Source organism: Megalopta genalis, chromosome 8 (assembly GCF_051020955.1).
Source record: "Megalopta genalis isolate 19385.01 chromosome 8, iyMegGena1_principal, whole genome shotgun sequence".
NCBI lineage: Eukaryota > Metazoa > Arthropoda > Insecta > Hymenoptera > Halictidae > Megalopta > Megalopta genalis.
In genome coordinates this window covers 9,385,035-9,403,117 of record NC_135020.1, presented here as the reverse complement: position 1 = coordinate 9,403,117, position 18,083 = coordinate 9,385,035, and the positions used below count along the sequence as shown (strand labels likewise).

Here is an 18,083-nt window from a genome sequence, read left to right as displayed (position 1 = left end):
GACGAGGAACTATCTGTTTAAAACACAACTACGTGGAATTTGTTTCTATAGTAAACTAAACGTGTCAACTGCCAAAGCTGAAGATAAAAGAAATTATAACCTTAATAAAAGAATGACAATGCAAACATAATTACTTTCTTGCCAAACTAATGATAAAATGTGTCGAAAATGTTCATTTTTGTACTTCACGTTAAAATTGACAGCGAACTATCAATTGTAAGCGAAACTACATGTAATTTATTTCTATAGTAACCTAAACGTGTCAACTACCAAAGCCGAAGACAAAAAGAAAATTCTAATCATAACGAAATAATGACAATGCAAGCATAATTACTTCGCTGCCAACCCAATAGCCATAAATGAATTCTTGCTTTTATGAAAATAAAAAAAGTAAAATACGTTGTAAATGTTCATTTTTGCACTCCGCGTTAAAATTGACGACAAACTATCAATCGTAAGCAACAATTACATGTAATTTATTTCCATAGTAACCTAAACGTGTCAACTACCAAAGCCGAAGACAAAAAGAAAATTCTAATCATAACGAAATAATGACAATGCAAGCATAATTACTTCGCTGCCAACCCAATAGCCATAAATGAATTCTTGCTTTTATGAAAATAAAAAAAAGTAAAATACGTTGTAAATGTTCATTTTTGCACTCCGCGTTAAAATTGACGACAAACTATCAATCGTAAGCAACAATTACATGTAATTTATTTCCATAGTAACCTAAACGTGTCAACTACCAAAGCTGAAGACAAAAGAAATTATAACCTTAACAAAATAATGACAATGCAAACATAACGCTATCTATTGGTGCGAACCGAAATTACTTTCTTGCCAACCCAATAGTAAAACGCGCCGCGAGACTCGAATGATCTTATCTCCCCCCAAATCGTCCATTTCCTTTTATACAAGCCGAAGGAACAATTCCAGAGAATTGACTATACTTATAGCCGCGATCGAACCGATTCCACAAAGATTCCCGTGCCCGTCGCAAGAAAGACACCTGCCCAGCACATCCGCGACCATTTACATGCTTTCCCACAGCGTCCTCACGCGAAACAGCTTACCGAACGCGTCGCGCACGTTAAGAATAACTCTCGGACGAGACGCACGAACCGCCCAAAGCGACTGTTGATTTCTGTGATCGAGCTCGCCAGCGTACACGGTGGCTCGCAACGACACACCGGCCGATTATTTCGACGGCGGAGAGCTGCTCGCTGGGCGGCCAGCCGAGGCGCGACAAAACCCACGAAACATCTGACCGTTTCAATCGGCTCGTAGCTCCGCGGTCCGCCCTGTCGTCGTTGTTTCGACCGCTCCGAGCGGGGCAAGGCCCGCGGTAAAAAGGTACCGCGCGACCATAAGCGCGGACGTCTCGCGACGACGTCCTAAATGTCGAGGAGAAACGTCGTCCTGGGATTCCTCCGTAAGCGGAGGAATCGGGGCTAGATCTCGGTGAATCGAGCGTCCCCGGTGCAGCAGCGTTAGAGCGGCGGTATCAGGCTGTGGTCTCTATCTCGAGATCCGCGAGAGAGTGTCGGCGATCAGGACCACGCCCTCGGCGAAGAAGCGACGCCGACGTTGACGCCGACGCCGTCGTCCGTACCCCTCCCGGATCCGCGTTTCCCTCTCCCGTCGCGCCGACGACGTGCCGCCGCCTAACGTTCCTCTCTCTCTCGGGCCTCCTTCTCCCTCCGCCGGCGGGCCCCCCCACCAGGCGGTGCCCGGCGCCGCCACCCCCTCACGGTTAGCCCGACGGAGCTAGGATCCTCGTCAGAGCGACTCGACTCATCGTCGACGGTGACTCGGGGTCCGTCGCGCGTCGTCCAGTCTCTCAGCGACCTCGCGCTCGTCAACGTCGCCGTCGCCGTCGCCGTCGCCGTCGTCGTGGTGGTGGTGGGTGATGGGTGGTGGTGGTAGTGGTGGTGGTGGTGGTGGTGGTGGAGGCTCGTGATCGGCCGTGCCGCCACCGTCGTCGTCGTCGTCGCCGTTCCCGTCGTCGTCGCCGCTCGCGATCATCATCATCATCCTCCTCCTTCTCCTCGTCGTCGTCGTCGTCGTCGTCGTCATCGTGATCTCCGTGATCTCCGCGATCGTCGCGTCGTGATTTGGTGGTGTATGAGAGTGTGTGAGAGAGCGCGCGCGCGTGTGTGTGTGGCAAAATAAAGGAAACGTGGTGTCGTACGGAGGTGGGAACCCGTCGTTCTCGGACACGATCAGGTGTGTTTACGCTCTCTCCATGGTCCTTCTGCCGGGCTCGCCGTTGTCCGCACACACCCTCCTCCCGCCTCGCCGGTAGCATAATTCCACGCGCTTTTCGCCCGTTTTCGTGTATCCGGCCGATAGACACGCCGCTGCCGCTGCCGAAGCCGCCGACATCGCTCGCCGTTTCGACGTTGCCGCGCGCCTCTCCGCGTCGCTTAATTCACCGGCGATCGAGCGAGGATTTATGGTCGATCGATGACACCGGCACGCAGCCGTGAAGTTGGAACCGGAAGTTGACCGCTGGACAAGCTCGCACACGGGAAACGAACGAACGGACGGCGGCGACTCGCGTTCGACTCGCTCGACGCGTGGCACTCGACGCCCGGCACGCGCGATCCCGCGACCCGGAATCATTCGCCGTTTATCCACGATTTTTCGATCGATAAACCGGCCGGCGCCGACCGGCTGGATACTGCGGGAGAAGCGGACCGGAACTATCTGCTGACGCGTACACGCTCGCCGCTTCCGGAGGACCGCGTGGACCGACCGGGGTTTGTTACTGCCGGTCGAGGTGTTCTCCTTCCTCACGGACATCTTCAAGGTACGTGCATACATACTTGGATCAACGAGCGATTGTTAGGTTAGGGCATACGAAATGTTGTATTTACATGGGAACGTTCGTCTCCCTGTTTTCGTTGTGCTTTTGTTTTTTGCATAACCTCGTTTATAGTCGCACCGTTCATCGCCATAGTCGCGTTTCAACGAAGAAGATTTCCTCGAAAGCGTTCCATTTTGTTAGTCGTTTCGAATTTCGCGAGGACACGAATTCGACCGATGTTCGTGTAATTTTTTTATGCGAGTATAAACTTGGTAACAACGCTGCGAAAGCTGCGCGCGATACAAACCAGGCGTTCGGGGAGAACACTGTTAACGATCGAAAAGTGCGGCGTCGCTTTGAAAATGTTCGATCCGCCGATTTTTCCCTAGAAAATGAACCACGCGGAAGGCCCGAAACCGTCTGCGAAAAACGATGCTCCGAAAGCGTCGGTGGAAACGAACGCGACCGGAGTGATTCGCCGCTCGTTCCTTCGAACCGGGGAGACGATCGCAGCCGAAAAGTGCTGCCGATGCATCGACGAGACGCGTGAAAAATTGCAAATTATACGCCCGTCGCTCGTTAATCGGCACGGCCCGATAACTTCTCCGCGGCGACGCTCGGCCGCGTACGTCGTACAAAACGATTGCGTAATTGAACGAATTAAAGTATGAAATTTCGCAGCGCCCGGCTCGTTCGCCGGATCTTTCGCCGACCGACTTTCATATTTTTTCAAACATTTAGAACAGTTTTTACGGGCTAAACGGCACGAAAATGAAGACGGTCCGAAAAATTCCATGTCGGAGTTCGTCGATTCGAAAGATCGGAATTTTTCTTTGAGACAGGCGTCTGTGCGTTAAAATCTCGTTGGGAAAAGCGTATCGAAGCGAATGGAGCGTATTTTGATTAAATGAACAATCTTTGAAAAAAGATATGCGGTTTTATACATTCACTTAAAATTCGACATTTCATACGCACCAGTCTAATAATAATATTATAATAATAATATAATATAATATAATATAATATAATATAATATAATATAATATGATATGATATGATATGATATAATATAATATAATATAATTTAATTTAATTTAATATAATATAATATAATAATATTATAATAATATTATATTATCAGTCGACGTTCTCGTTTCTGACGCGTCGAAATTCAATGTTCGACGGATCCCCGTCGGATCGATTTCTGGCAGTCGTCGATCGCGCTGACGTTGTCGCTTGTTATCGTCGTCGCTGGGCCACGAATTTTATGCGTTTATGAGAAAAGTAGGCGCGATTTACAATACTGAAACAGATATGAAAAGTGAGTTGCTGCGATTTTACAATAGATTTACGGAACCCGTCACAATGGCGGGTCACTAATTGTTTAATTTATAATTATTCGAATCGTAAAGACACCTTTACGAGTTATTTATTCGATTTATATATTACATACGGCAAATGTTGCAATAACGCTTGTTCAAAATCAGAATAAATAAATGTCTTATTGTTACTTTTATAAACTGATATAAAACAGCTGTTTTTTGTGCTTCGTCAATCTGGTGTTAAAACGGTGAAGAAACATTTGAAACGATTGAGAATCAAAAGACATCGACGCGCTAATTTCAGTCGGTTTAAATGATCACAGAAAGGATGGAAAGCCCTTCGTGGTTCCTATCTCTTGCGATTGATGCAGAGGAAACTTTCATCTCGCGTGAAGATCGCATATACTTTGTCTGACTTATACGAAGATAGTTAAAATTTGATGCGAGTTACACACATAGAGGAGAGAGAAAGAGAGATAGAGAGAAAGGAAAAGAGAGCAAAGAGAGAGAAGAGAGAGACACAAAGAGAGAGAGAGAGAGAGAGAGAGAGAGAGTGAAAAGGGAGAGAGAAGAGTGTGAGTGAAAAGAGAGAGAGAGAGAGAAGTCGGAGAGAGTGAAGAGAGAGAGGAAAAGAGAGAAAAGAGAGAGAAGAGAGAGACACAAAGAGAGAGAGAGTGAAAAGGGAGAGAGAAGAGTGTTAGTGAAAAGAGAGAGAGAGAGAGAGAGAGAGAGGAAAAGAGAGAAAAGAGAGAGAAGAGAGAGACACAAAGAGAGAGAGAGTGAAAAGGGAGAGAGAAGAGTGTTAGTGAAAAGAGAGAGAGAGAGAGAGAGAGAGAGAGAGAGAGAGAGAAGTCGGGGAGAGTGAAGAGAGAGAGGAAAAGAGAGAAAAGAGAGAGAAGAGTGTGAGTGAAAAGAGAGAGAGAAGTTCGAGAGAGGAAAAGAGAGAGAGAAGAGAAGAGAGAGACACAAAGAGAGAGAGAGAGAAGAGTGTGAGTAAAAAGAGAGAGAGAGAAGTCCGAGAGAGTGAAGAGAGAGAGAAGGGAGAGCGAGAGAGAAAAGAACGAGAGAGAGAGAGAAAGAAAAAAAGGGAGAAAGAGAGAGAGAGAGAGAGAAAGAAAAAAAGGGAGAAAGAGAGAGAGAGAGAGAAAGAAAAAAAGGGAGAAAGAGAGAGAAGAGAGAGAGAGAGAGAGAGAGAGAGAGAGAAAGAGAAAAAGGGAGAAAGAGAGAGAGAGAGAGAGAGAGAGAAAGAGAAAAAGGGAGAAAGAGAGAGAGAGAGAGAGAAATTCTACCAATGAGTAGAAACGCTGTATTATGTGAGCACACATTTGTATACAACAAATATACATCAATAATTAGTACGTTGGCTCGTACTTTGTTACACATTATTAACATATTCTGTTCGTGCTCTCAATACCATACACAAGAGTTAGTTCACATAATGTAGCGCGAACAGGTAGCTGAGCAACAATAGTGCTGCAACAATTCCAATTGTCAAGACAGATTTATCGACACAGCATCCAATTGTTAAATTCGATTTTTGTAAAAAGAATCGCAAAATCGACAGAGTTTAGTTAAACGTCGAATATTGAAACCTTTCAAGCTTACAATTACAAAAATTGACTCAATTTAAATTCCTAACATTCCATTCTGCTATAAAAATATCATTTTCGCTATTACTTACTTTCACTATTATTCCATTATTATTTTCCACTACTTTCATTATTATTACATTTCGCTATTCTTAAGCGTAAAAAAATAATGTAAAAAAAAGAATAAATAGTTTCAAAGTGTCCATTGACATTGCAAAATTAACGTGCGCAGAGATTATAATCGCGGACGAGTAATCGCAGAAAATTATAATCTGTAGGATCGCCAAGAAGAAATTCTTGGAAATGAATAATCTTTCGATTCTTAACGTGAACGTTAAGATCACCGATCGATTTTCAGGTGAACGATCTCTCGCGGATGGTTCTAAATTCGGACGCACACGTACATATTTCTTCTTTCTTTTTTTTCACCGGGCACTGCGAACGTTTCGCTCGGTTACCTGAAATCAGGTCATCCGATGGTCAAGTTTCGACATTTATGATTTGAACGATTATTGTCCGCGGCAGTGTATATGGATCACCGGTATTCGAATCTATGTACACAAATATGCATCTCCACGGAAGCGGTGAATTTATGTGACGGGCTATGTATACACGCGTGTATAGCCGACGGCCTGGCAAGCGCGCTGCGTGAGTGTATAAATAACGTGTTATCATTGAGAAACTTTTTAACTATAGAGGCGAACAATTACGAACACTACCATTAACATATTTCTATAATTGTTCGGAATTTCGAGATAGCGATTCGGAACCGTTTTCCCGCTTCCCGTCGCCGAACGCGGTAAATTCTCTCTAATTGACGCTCGGATTGTGCACAGAAAATGGACAATTTGGGGAGAGCAGATGCGATTATTCGAGCCTCGCGGCATGTTGTTACAGTTGTCGACGATCGGTTACAGTTGTCGACGGTGGCAGGTTCCTCGGGCCATTTGGAGCAACTTTTTCCTTTACAAAAATTTTCTCCGAGGCACCGTTAACGAGTTATCAACGAAAAACAGTGACCAATGAGAGGCGAGCTCGGCTGGCGCGTGGCGACCGAGCCAATGAGCGGGACCGGGCTTCGCGCGCTGGTTAGCTGGGCCGCCGCGCGTCAGCCGTACTCGATTCTTATTGGTCACCGTTTTTCGTTAATAACTCGTTAACGGTGCCTCGGAGAAAATTTTTGTAAAGGAAGAAGTTGCTTCAAACGATCCGAGGAACCCGCCATTTCCGGATTGCGAGACATTTTTGGGACATCCTGTACAATGATCGTGTTTAGGAACAGAATGATCAAACAATTCAGCGGGAAATTAATTTCAAGCCAGTTCACCGAGCGAATATTAGGAAGATCAAATACAGCAATGTCAGTCGCGTTAGTTCGCGACGCAGCTTGTTCACATTGTCCGATGAACAAAAGGCCACTTTGCGAAGCGATCTTTGTAGGAAATGATTGCCAGGGGTTATACGATTGTAATTAATCGATAGAAATTTTATAATACTCGTACGCGATATAATAATTGGCCCGAAATGAAATAATTAAGTTCGATTTATTTTCATTAGAGATCCAGAAATTCAGACGAAGTTCGACATTTTCTGATCGGCGGCGGATAAAACGTTTCCAAGAGATCTTGGAATGCTTTTGGTATCAGATTATTCCGCAATCCCTCCGGAAGTTCCCGAAGCTTTTATCAGTTTGCCGATTCTTTCTACGAATTTCTAGCGTTTGCAGTGGCATCGAAGCCGCCGCGAAGGATACTGCAGCTTCTAGAGTCCTTGAAAATCTTGCGGGAGACCATTGCGTCGAGATTTTTAGAGTCCTTCAAGAATTTTCTACGCGATCTCACAGTTTTTAGGACCTCTAAAACGCTAACGAGCGTTATCCAGCAATTTTTCTTCGAACTCATCGTCTTCACACCGTCGAAACTAGGGTAGACTTCCCAATTACCGTGTCACGAAGCCAATTTTTGCTTTGCCGAAACTCTCGTTAAATACCAGAATCTTCATTCGACGCGCTAAAAATAGATTTCGATTTTTCAGACATTTTCGATTTCAAATATATTTTCTTGCACGATGCAAATTAGTGATTTTTAATAATGTTTTTAACGAAGTAAAAAGAGGCGTCTCTGCCGATAATTTCGTGCCCTTCCAGGAGCTCCGCGCACGATTCCGTGCCCCGTGTTGCCGTGTCTCGCCATATTTCCGTGCCCCGTATTTCTGTGTCTTGAAATATGTTCGTTACATTTTAACGTATGAAAAATGTAATACCTCTTCCTGAATCTTACATGTTAATAGCTGAACGTAATAAAAAAAAATAGATCATCAATTTATATATATAACACTTTTCTTCAATCTTGCCATTGTGTGTGTTATGTCAAGCCATATACACGCTTTTCTGGCTCGGAAGTACCAGCGTTAATGTCTTCGAAAAATTGCTGGGAGTACGTCCTTGCATCGATTTCATTATTTTCGTAATTTCAACGATCGTAAAACGAAGAATGGGTCATAATTTCCTATAACAACTGCTAGAAGTATGTATATACACTTATTGTATCCGATACCTGGTGATGTCGTTATCGTAATTTCGAAAAGTCTAGAACGAAGAAATGTATCACGAACCGCTTCGAAGTGCTCGTGAAAATTGTGATTGCGTGGACCCCGGGAGGATCTCGAAGTCGTCGCGTCGGTTGGAATTGGTTTGCGTTCGAGACGGAGTAAGTTATAGTAAAAGGTACTACGTTTAGAAATTTCGATGTCGGTTATAGGAACTATTAGAACAAGTGCCAAGAAACCGTATCAACAAGCCAGCTCGCCCGTGTGTCCCCCTCTCCCTCTCCCTCCCACTCGCCGCTCTCGCTCTCCCCCACTCGCTCGCTCTCGCGCTCTACCACTCGCTCGCTCTCGCGCTCTACCACTCGCTCGCTTGTCGCCGTCGCTCACCCCTCTCTCTCACTCGCGCGCTCTCGCTCTCCCCCACTCGCTCGCTCTCGCCGTCGCCTCCCCCCTCTTTCTCTCTCTCACGGTTCACATTCTTCGGGAATTGCAGCACCGCGGAGACAATGCGCGATACACAATTAGAAGTCGACCGGAAGTGGCTATATGCCCGCACAATAACTTACAAAGTATTCTCAGTGTTTTATGTTTCTCGTGCGTCCATAGTACGCTCTTGTCGTTATTAATACACTTTGTACACGCGCGCGCGCGCGGGCGCACACGGCGGTCGGAAGCATCCTCGTTTTACTTTAACAAGCCGTCTCGTTACATATTTATTATCGTACATTTTTAATCTAACCATTGCATTGTTAATACGCGCGCCGAACCCCGTTTGCGGAAAAATGAAAAGCTTACGGGGACAAACGAAACAACGCGCAATCGTGGCGATACGCGAAATTGTAATCATCGCGGTAAAATGAATTAACGCGTGTACCAAAATTAAAAATAATTATTTTATGTTATTTCATGCAAAGTGTGTTCGACGTACGTTTTCGAATTTATATGCACGTTTATGTTGTTTCCTATGAATAAATAAATTAATATATATATATAATGTTATAATAATAATATTGTACATATATAATATTATAATAATAATATTATATATATATAATATAATAATAATAATATTCTATATATATAATATTATAATAATAATAATATTCTATATATAATATATTATATAATAATAATATTGTACATAAATAAACAGATATATTCTTATATTATATTTTGTAAAAGCTGTGGATCGCGCGTCTCGAATTATCTTTATTTTCTTGTGAAACGCGAAACGCGTAGTTTTTTCGTGTCTCTCGCGAAACGTAGAAACGAGACACATAAATAGTCGAACGTATGAATTTGTTGCAAAGAGTATACGATATCGGGGGACGAACACGCGCGCGCGTTCTACATATATGAAAAATCCCCGGTTCGTTTCTGTCGAGTATTTTTGAATCGATAGCGGTTGCCAATAGGTCCCGCGATCTTCGAGGTTCATTAGGAAACTGGATGCGTCGCCATGTATGCACGGGCAATGCGATGAATGGCCTGTCAATGCGATGCAAATGCATACATTGTTTATTTAGACAGTGCCAATCGCGGCGAACAAATGATCGATGATTATAGAGCGTCGTGCAAATGTTGACCCAATTATACCATTATTCTTCGATGTTATAATAGCCGCCGAACGGAGAAATAGTTGTGCCACGAGACGAACGCGAGATTGTTATAAATTGATTCGAATAGCTGCGAGTGCAAATAGTTAAGAAAATAGTTTTATATAATATTTTACCTTTCATTTGTAAAATATTATATAAAACTATTTTCTTAACTATTTGCACTCGCGCAGCTATTCGAATCAATTTATAACAATCTCGCGTTCGTCTCGCGGCACAACTATTTCTCCGTTCGGCGGCTATTATAACATCGAAGAATAATGGTATAATTGGGTCAACATTTGCACTATTTAATATAATTAATATAATTTAGTATCTTACAATTAATATAATTACATTTAATATAGTTTAGTATCTTACAAATGAAAGGATCTAATTATCTATTCAATTAACGAAGTAAGATACTAAATTATATTATTTTGAGAAAACAAAACAAAAAATTGATAAATTTGCGGACTCCCTGAAATTGTTTATTCGCCCCAAAAATGTTCTTCGATTCGTATCGGCAACGATACCTCGACCTCTTCTCGTTTAATTAAATTCGATTTTATTATAAATCGTGCCAAGATCGAGGAAGAAATATCTTGTTACCCGACGTATCTAAAAGGATGGCCCGCAGATCTCATCAAAAATCGGGGAATATCCGGTGCAAAGCTCTCCATCTCGCGTTCACATTTCGCCTCTCAATATTTCTGCTCTTGTATTCTGTCCACATCCGAGCCCATCCGTTGAATACCGGAGCCTGATAGGAGTAAATAAACCAGTGAATTTATGATAGTAAATTTCCTCTTTCGCTGGTAAACATATCTATAAATTACCGGAGATTTCTGTGACGGTGTGATAGGTGTGCTCCGGACTTCCTTTATAACAGAATCGATCGGGAACGAATTATCGAAAGATATTCTCTTTGGAACATGCATACGTATGTATGTAAATACGTTCCGCGACGATTCGACAAAACACCATATAGAAACCATAAAAATCTGTCTATTACGAACAAGAATTTGCAAACGTAGAATTAATATAATTGTGTTAAGTGAGAAAACGAGAGTTTCTTTATATTCTTTTTATTCCAAACAAAATTTAAAAAAAATGTATTTTGATCATTGTACAGTGAATCAGTCCCTCTAACATTTACAGAAAAATTCAAGTCGTTTGGACCAGTTTTTAAAAAGGTTATACCAGTTTTTAAAAAGAAAAAAGTATTTTAGTCATTGCACAGTGAATCAGTCCCTCTAACATTTACAGAAAAATTCAAGTCGTCTGGACCAGTTTTTAAAAAGAAAAAAGTATTTTAGTCATTGCACAGTGAATCAGTCCCTCTAACATTTACAGAAAATTTCAAGTCGTTTGGACCAGTTTTTAAAAAGGTTATACCAGTTTTTAAAAAGAAAAAAGTATTTTGATCATTGTACAGTGAATCAGTTCCTCTAACATTCACAGAAAATTTCAAGTCGTTTGGACCAGTTTTTAAACAGAAAAAAGTATTTTAGTCATTGTACAGTGAATCAGTCCCTCCAACATTTAGAGAAAATTTCAAGTCGTTTTAAAAAGGTTATACCAGTTTTTAAAAAGGAAAAAGTATTTTAGTCATTGTACAGTGAATCAGTCCCTCTAACATTTACAGAAAATTTCAAGTCGTTTGGACCAGTCTTTAAAAAGGTTATACCAGTTTTTAAAAAGGAAAAAGTATTTTAGTCATTGTACAGTGAATCAGTCCCTCTAACATTTACAGAAAATTTCAAGTCGTTTGGACCAGTTTTTAAAAAGGTTATATACCGTGTCAAAAGTGTCGACTCAATTTTGCTCCCCAGCGCATTGTAGGTGTCCGACATATATCTCACACGTGTTGTTTGTTTGTGTTTACAAGAACCGAGAGAGAACGTGTCATCGGCCAGCCGGAATAGCTTAATTAAGCAGCCGTCCGGGAAGCGAGAAAGATCCGGGTTCGAATCTATCCCGATCGGTCGACAGTTTATAACCTCAAATAAAAGTGGTGATCTGCGTAGAAATAAAAGCAAATCGCGAATTAGGGGAAGAACAGTACTAATAAATAGATTTAAAGTAGCTTAATACGTTTAAATAGCTTACTTACGTTTTAATAGCTTAAAACGTTTCGCATTATTTCTCAAAGCGTACACTCGTACTGACATAATAAAAGTGTACCCAAGGAAGCCATATTTCCACACGGTTGAATGCCTTAAATTCGATTATTTGTCAGAGTCGTCCGGGAATGAATGCTTCAAGAACCGATCTTCATTTTCGTAAATCATTATGGGGAACGCGTCAGGTGATTAGTACCGTTTCATGAACCGGCGGGCCGAAACTGGTAACACGGTAACACGTGTCCATATATATGTATGTTTGTAAGTGCTTATTACATACGCGTGTGTACATACGTATTATACGGGGCCCCGGTTATTGTACCAATGTGAACGGTACTTAACAAATGTGTACGCGCATACGCGACACACGTTTATTCGGTATAACACACACACACACGCGGCATAACCGGAATGAAGATAATCTCTCGTGTGAACAACCAAATTAATTAATAAAAGCCCAGTTTCCATGCCATCGGGCATGCAATCGCGGCCGCGAACTCTTCGCCGCCGCCTAGATTGCGCGCATATTCTACTTTTGTTAGAAACAAATTGAACGGGGAATTAATTGTTTTCAATTCCGCTCGCATTTTACTCACATGCATAATATTTATTAATACCGCAGTTTTAATATTCAACGACAACGACTGTTTCGCGGCGTGCCGGAAATTCGCTTCGATAATAATTCGTTCCCGGCGTTACTTCGACGTTATTATTACCTATTGATATTTCTTCGATTCTACCAACGCGTACACGCCCGATCGCCGACCATCAAATGATCATTATTCGCGTGATTTTCCATGGTTAGCGAATTTCATCGTATCGTTAACCCGGCGTCAGCGTGGTACACGAATTTCACCTGATAGAGTGACGAGGCACCTACGTAACGTTTAAAAAGATAATCTTAATTGAGGAAATTCTTTATTTAAATAATACATTTTTTTTCAATGCTGTTGTAAAAATTACAAGGATACGCGTTATGCATTATTACTATCATCATTATCATCGTCATTATCATTACTATCATTATATATATATATATATATATCATTATTATTACTATCATCATTATTCATCATTATTCATCATTATTTAGACATCGTCGTATTAATAGTTTCTTTGTAGGTGGAGTAGTGAAAAAGATTTCGAGGTTATGCATTGTGTTAAGCGTATCGACTCTTTATTACTTGTCGAATTACATTCTGTTCCAGTTAAAATAGCTTAATAGTTATTTCTTATCGTTGAACCTCTCGACCAATTGAACTCGAATAAATGAAGTGCGTACAGCGAAGAACAAGCAAGAATTTCTGCGAAAAATCTGTCATCGAATCACTAATAATTATGATCGAGTGCACGGTTATTTTCGAACTCTCCGATCACATAACCTTTTCGCGACAGGAAGGACTCTTTCAGCGTCGTGCCGTTTCGAACACGGTATGTTTATGTGAACTTTTTTTTTTTGATATTGTTTTTTCACGTGTAGAATCTATTTCCGAAGTGGGCCCCGCGTGCTACGGAACACCGTGTGTACAGGATGTTTTGTTTAACGAAGCGAGAACAGTGGAATATCTCGGAAGGAATTGAGGTTACAAAAACAATGTTCCTATGAAACTTGCTCGGTAGGATGGGGCACGTCGTCTAATATTAATAGTTTTTTTTGTGTGTGAGCGGAGAAGTGAAAGAGAGATTTCGAGGTCAAAGCAATTTTTTTTTTTGAACGGAATGCTATATTTTTTTTTATTTATAACATAACGACCGGAACTCGGACAGATCCGAAAAAGATACTACGCGATATCGTTCCGAGTTCGTTAAACAAATAAATAAATAAATCATATCGTGTAGTACTGTTTTAGATTTTTCTCAGTTTTATTCTGTTATATCCTGAATAAAATAAACATGGCATTCCATTTGAAAAAATTTTGTTAACCTTGAAATTCTTTTCAGTTCTACAAAAAACAACTTTCGTAGGAACATTTTTTTTTCGTAAGTTCAATTTCTTCTGAGATATTCGACTGTTTTCACTTAAATAAAATAACGTGCGGATACTGATTGTATGTTTATATTTATTGAAATATAATGTGCGTAGTATAATGTATATACATTTTTGTAATCAAACGCATTTAAATACATTTGATTAAGTAAAGAGAAGTTCAGATATATCTGAATTACTATACTATACGTATATTATACTATATATATTATATTATTCTATATACTATTATATATATTATTATATTATTATTATATAAATTATATAATATTATATTATTATATTATTATTATATTATATATATTATACTATATATTACTATACTATATATTATCCAAATTATAGAATGATATACCGAGGATCGCGTGAGTGCATAAATAGGCGATTCTGTTTGTTTCTTTTCGCGTTAACAATGGGCGTGCATGTACGCACGATACCACGGTACGTGTCACTGAAAAAAAGGCGACAATTAATGGGGAAAATATTGATTCGCCTACGGTTGTGCAACAATTCTTCTGTAAATCTAACCATTGACAGCTTAATTCGAGTCCGTTATGAACTCGACCCGATTATACACATCACGTCCAATAAATCACGATACGGATATCCTCGGCAAATGAAAAAAAAGACAATAAATTTGTCTCCCCTCGTTATCTTCGTCGAAGGATGGTTTCATAGGTCGGGCTATGAAAACGATTATGTATATCGGCGAACAGAAATACGATACCGCGATTAATCAATTATTGCAGAGGATATATATTATATATATAATATATGAGAATACACATATACGTACAGCAGTTGTCATTTATTTCATTGAATTTTTAGCACTGCCTCGAAAATAAGATATCAATTTAGAAATATTAATAACCTCGACAGTTAACCTCCTCGAACGACGGACATTTCCGACAAGACATAACTCGGAATACTTATTATGTTATTTTATTTATCAATTCTTTCAACATACAGGGTGTCCCAAAAATGTCTCGCAATCCGAAAGTAGCGGGTTCCTCAGGTCATTTGAAGCAACTTTTTCCTTTACAAAAATTTTCTCCGAGACACCGTTAACGAGTTATTAACGAAAAACAGTGACCAATGAGAGGCGAGCTCGGCTGGCGCGAGGCGACCGAGCCAATGAGCGGAACCGGGCTTCGCGCGCCGTTTGGCTGGGCCGCCTCCCGTCAGCCGTGCTCGATTCTTATTGGTCACTGTTTTTCCTTAATAACTCGTTAACGGAGCCTCGGAGAACATTTTTGTAAAGGAAGAAGCTGCTTCAAATGATCCGAGGAACCCGCCATTTCCGAATTGAGAGACATTTTTGGGACACCTTGTATTTTTGATACGGCATTCCTTCTAGACGCGTTAAATTTTTCTTTAGGCTCTAATGAAACGCGTGAAAATAAATATCGGTCGTCAGAAATTCGACATTCGAATACGAATTTTTCCAGTCCGGAGAATGGACCGTAAAGAATTTTGTCGTCTAAACAGAAACACCGGGAACGCGATGAGAGATAACACTGTCTCGATGCGTCGAAACGGACTGCATGTCGCTGTTTTCAAGGTGACCGTCGAGGCTGTTACCGCTGATAACGGGAGTCGAATAAAAGCGTGATTCTGTCGTATAATTGTCGGATTTGGCTGGCCCCGAGGGGAGGAAAAGAGTTTCGTCTCTGTGACGCGCTCATAAACCGAAGCCGACGACCGACGATAAATTCACTTGGCCCGGGTCATTCTTAATTTTCACGAGTCGGATTAATTAATTCCTGTCGCGGTGACAAGATTCTCGCGTCCTCCGCCGCCCTAACGCGGTTCTACCGAAATAAAGCCGCCCCCTTAGATAGATGCTGATTCGAAATCGCTGTCGCGGGTTCGTGTAACCGCGTATAAAAACCGAGAATTATTCCACGATCCACCCTCGGTTAGAAAAATTGCCGGAAGCGGAAAGCTGATTTTATTATTCGCTTCGTGTCCCTATAGTACCTTTTCAACCCTCGGCTGTTATTATTACTTCGGAAAGAGAATATTTAAAGCGATGTTACTTTGCTCGTTAACTTCCTTTTATCGGGGGGAAGCATATTCCGCGAAGTTCGAACTATTGTCGCAAGTTCTTCCGGTTCGATATTATCGCTTTTTCTCGAACCCGGCAGCTGCTTTACCGTTCAACTGACAACGGACGTTTATGAACTCGTAAAATAGAAAAAAGAATAATTATGAAACTAAGTAGAGCAAGTTATGCCTGACAGGACCGTATTTTTGTTTTTTATTTGTTTATATCGATACACGGTTTAATGGGATGAAAACAGTCGAACAATTAATTTCAAACATATTTTCTTTTCCGTGAAATGTCTCGAAAACAGGGAACAGCGTACGGTATTTAATAGAAATTGCATCGTTTCGTCGTGTCCGCGAAACTGTGTACACATTCTTTTTTTTTACATTAAAAAAATGAGATTACAGCTACGACAACCGAGGTTTTAATATCTCGAGTTAAGTGAAATCTTGGTCAGACTTGTTGGCACAGGTGAAAGGGTTAATCGCGGTAGCGGAAAGCTCGTTGGTAAATTAATAGCGCGAGGCTACTTGGAGTTTCAGGTGTGATTAAGTTTGATACGCTTGGCAACGCGAGTAATTTAACATATAACAAATTGTTGTGCGCGTGGTTTGTATGCGATGTGGAATATATGAGCGTCGAACGGTGATTTCCTGTTCCGACAAGGGAAGGTCCCCAAAATTGACGCTCTCTATTCGAGGAAATTAGCTACAGTGATAGAGCTCGTAAAGCTGAATCCAGCGATACCCGGTTCTTGGGGTATATGACTTATAGTTTTTGAGATAATTAACATTAAAGTTGCCAGAAAGACGCGCAGGTTTACAGCGCGAGGCGCCGCGCGCCAGGGAGTGGGGGCGCACGCAGTCGCGCTCGGGTAGCCCACGTGATGCCGACGGGCGGGGCAACCCCCACCACTGCCGCGCAGTACCTCGCTGCGTAACCCAGCGCGTCTTTCTGGCCTTTCGTTAGCAACTTTGACATCGATTATCTCGAAAACTATAAGCCGTATGCCCGGCAAACCGGGTATTGTTGGATTCAGCTTTGCGAGCTCTGTCACTGTACCAAATCTCATCGAAAAGTGAGGTGATAAAATGACCTTGGGGACCTTCCATTGCGAGTAGGAAATGCTCGAGTGTGAAGATTGATTATTTTTCCATTGGTTATATTGCATTGATTATGTTTGCGGTGACAGAAGGCGGTAGCCAGTTTGAAGAAATATCTTTTTCTACGGTGCGTAATAATCTAGGCCGTTTGTCGATGTTCGAAGCCGTTCGATGCGAATGTTATACCGCGATAGGAGCTTTCGCAAGCACAGAGACCCGAAGTTTAGCTAGGCGGCAGCCAGGGGCGTCCGCGAAAGCAATAAACGGGGCCATAGAAAATGCAGCGCGCGTTCGCAATTAGAGAATCGTAATCGGTGGACTCGTCGGTTCGATTTTGTAGCCGCGCGCGGTTCCAGGAGCGTGTAAATCCCGGGGTATTCAGCGACGACGTGCTTTAAGACCCAAGCTCCGCCGTCGGAACACCGTAATTCGCCGGCTTAAACGTTTACCCGGTTATTGTCCCATGATAAATCCCGGAGCAGCCGCGCGTGCCCCATCGCCGGGTGACTACCGTCGATCCGTTTTATTAATTAGGGACCGGCCCACGGTTACCGGTTGAAATTTCGCCGTAAAACGACGCCGCCGTCGCCGTCGACGGTTGCTTAATTTCTTCGAACCACGTCGCCGTTTCGTGTAACGCGCGGAATCGCTGATGGAATTCCGGTGAATTCGTTTAACGGCGTTCAACCGAGCGTATCCCGTCGAGTGTCGCGGCTCTGTTTGCGGAAGCGAGTCGGTCTTTGCGGCGGTTCCGTTCCGCTCTGTTTAGAGATAATTAGCGGCTTGTTTAATTTCGCTCGAGCGTGCAGACCTATTCGGTCTCCATTTACCGTGAGGTCCTCGCTCCGTGGATCGTCCCCTTCTTTAAGACGATATGCGAGCACGATTTCTCTCGCCCCGGAACGATGCACAATGGCCCGTGAAGAGATGGTCAATAATTTGATATTAAATT

At 42.1% G+C, this 18,083-nt stretch overlaps 1 protein-coding gene and 1 long non-coding RNA gene across 2 annotated transcripts in view; one reads left to right on the top strand and one right to left on the bottom strand.

The window, feature by feature from the left end:
• Positions 1–1,962: 1,962 nt before the first annotated feature.
• The window catches only part of Ptp36E (protein tyrosine phosphatase 36E), a 188,068-nt gene continuing 171,947 nt past the window's right edge, over positions 1,963–18,083 (top strand). The window contains exon 1 of the mRNA XM_033483223.2: positions 1,963–2,815. The gene's annotated coding sequence lies outside the window, so the exon portion shown is untranslated. The remainder of the gene's footprint in view (positions 2,816–18,083) is intronic.
• LOC117227729 (uncharacterized) lies at positions 10,331–12,206 on the bottom strand. Its single transcript, XR_004492134.2, has 4 exons — positions 11,982–12,206; positions 11,666–11,887; positions 10,705–10,746; positions 10,331–10,628 (listed from the first exon to the last, which is right to left on the bottom strand). It is a non-coding gene; the product is annotated as an uncharacterized LOC117227729 (long non-coding RNA).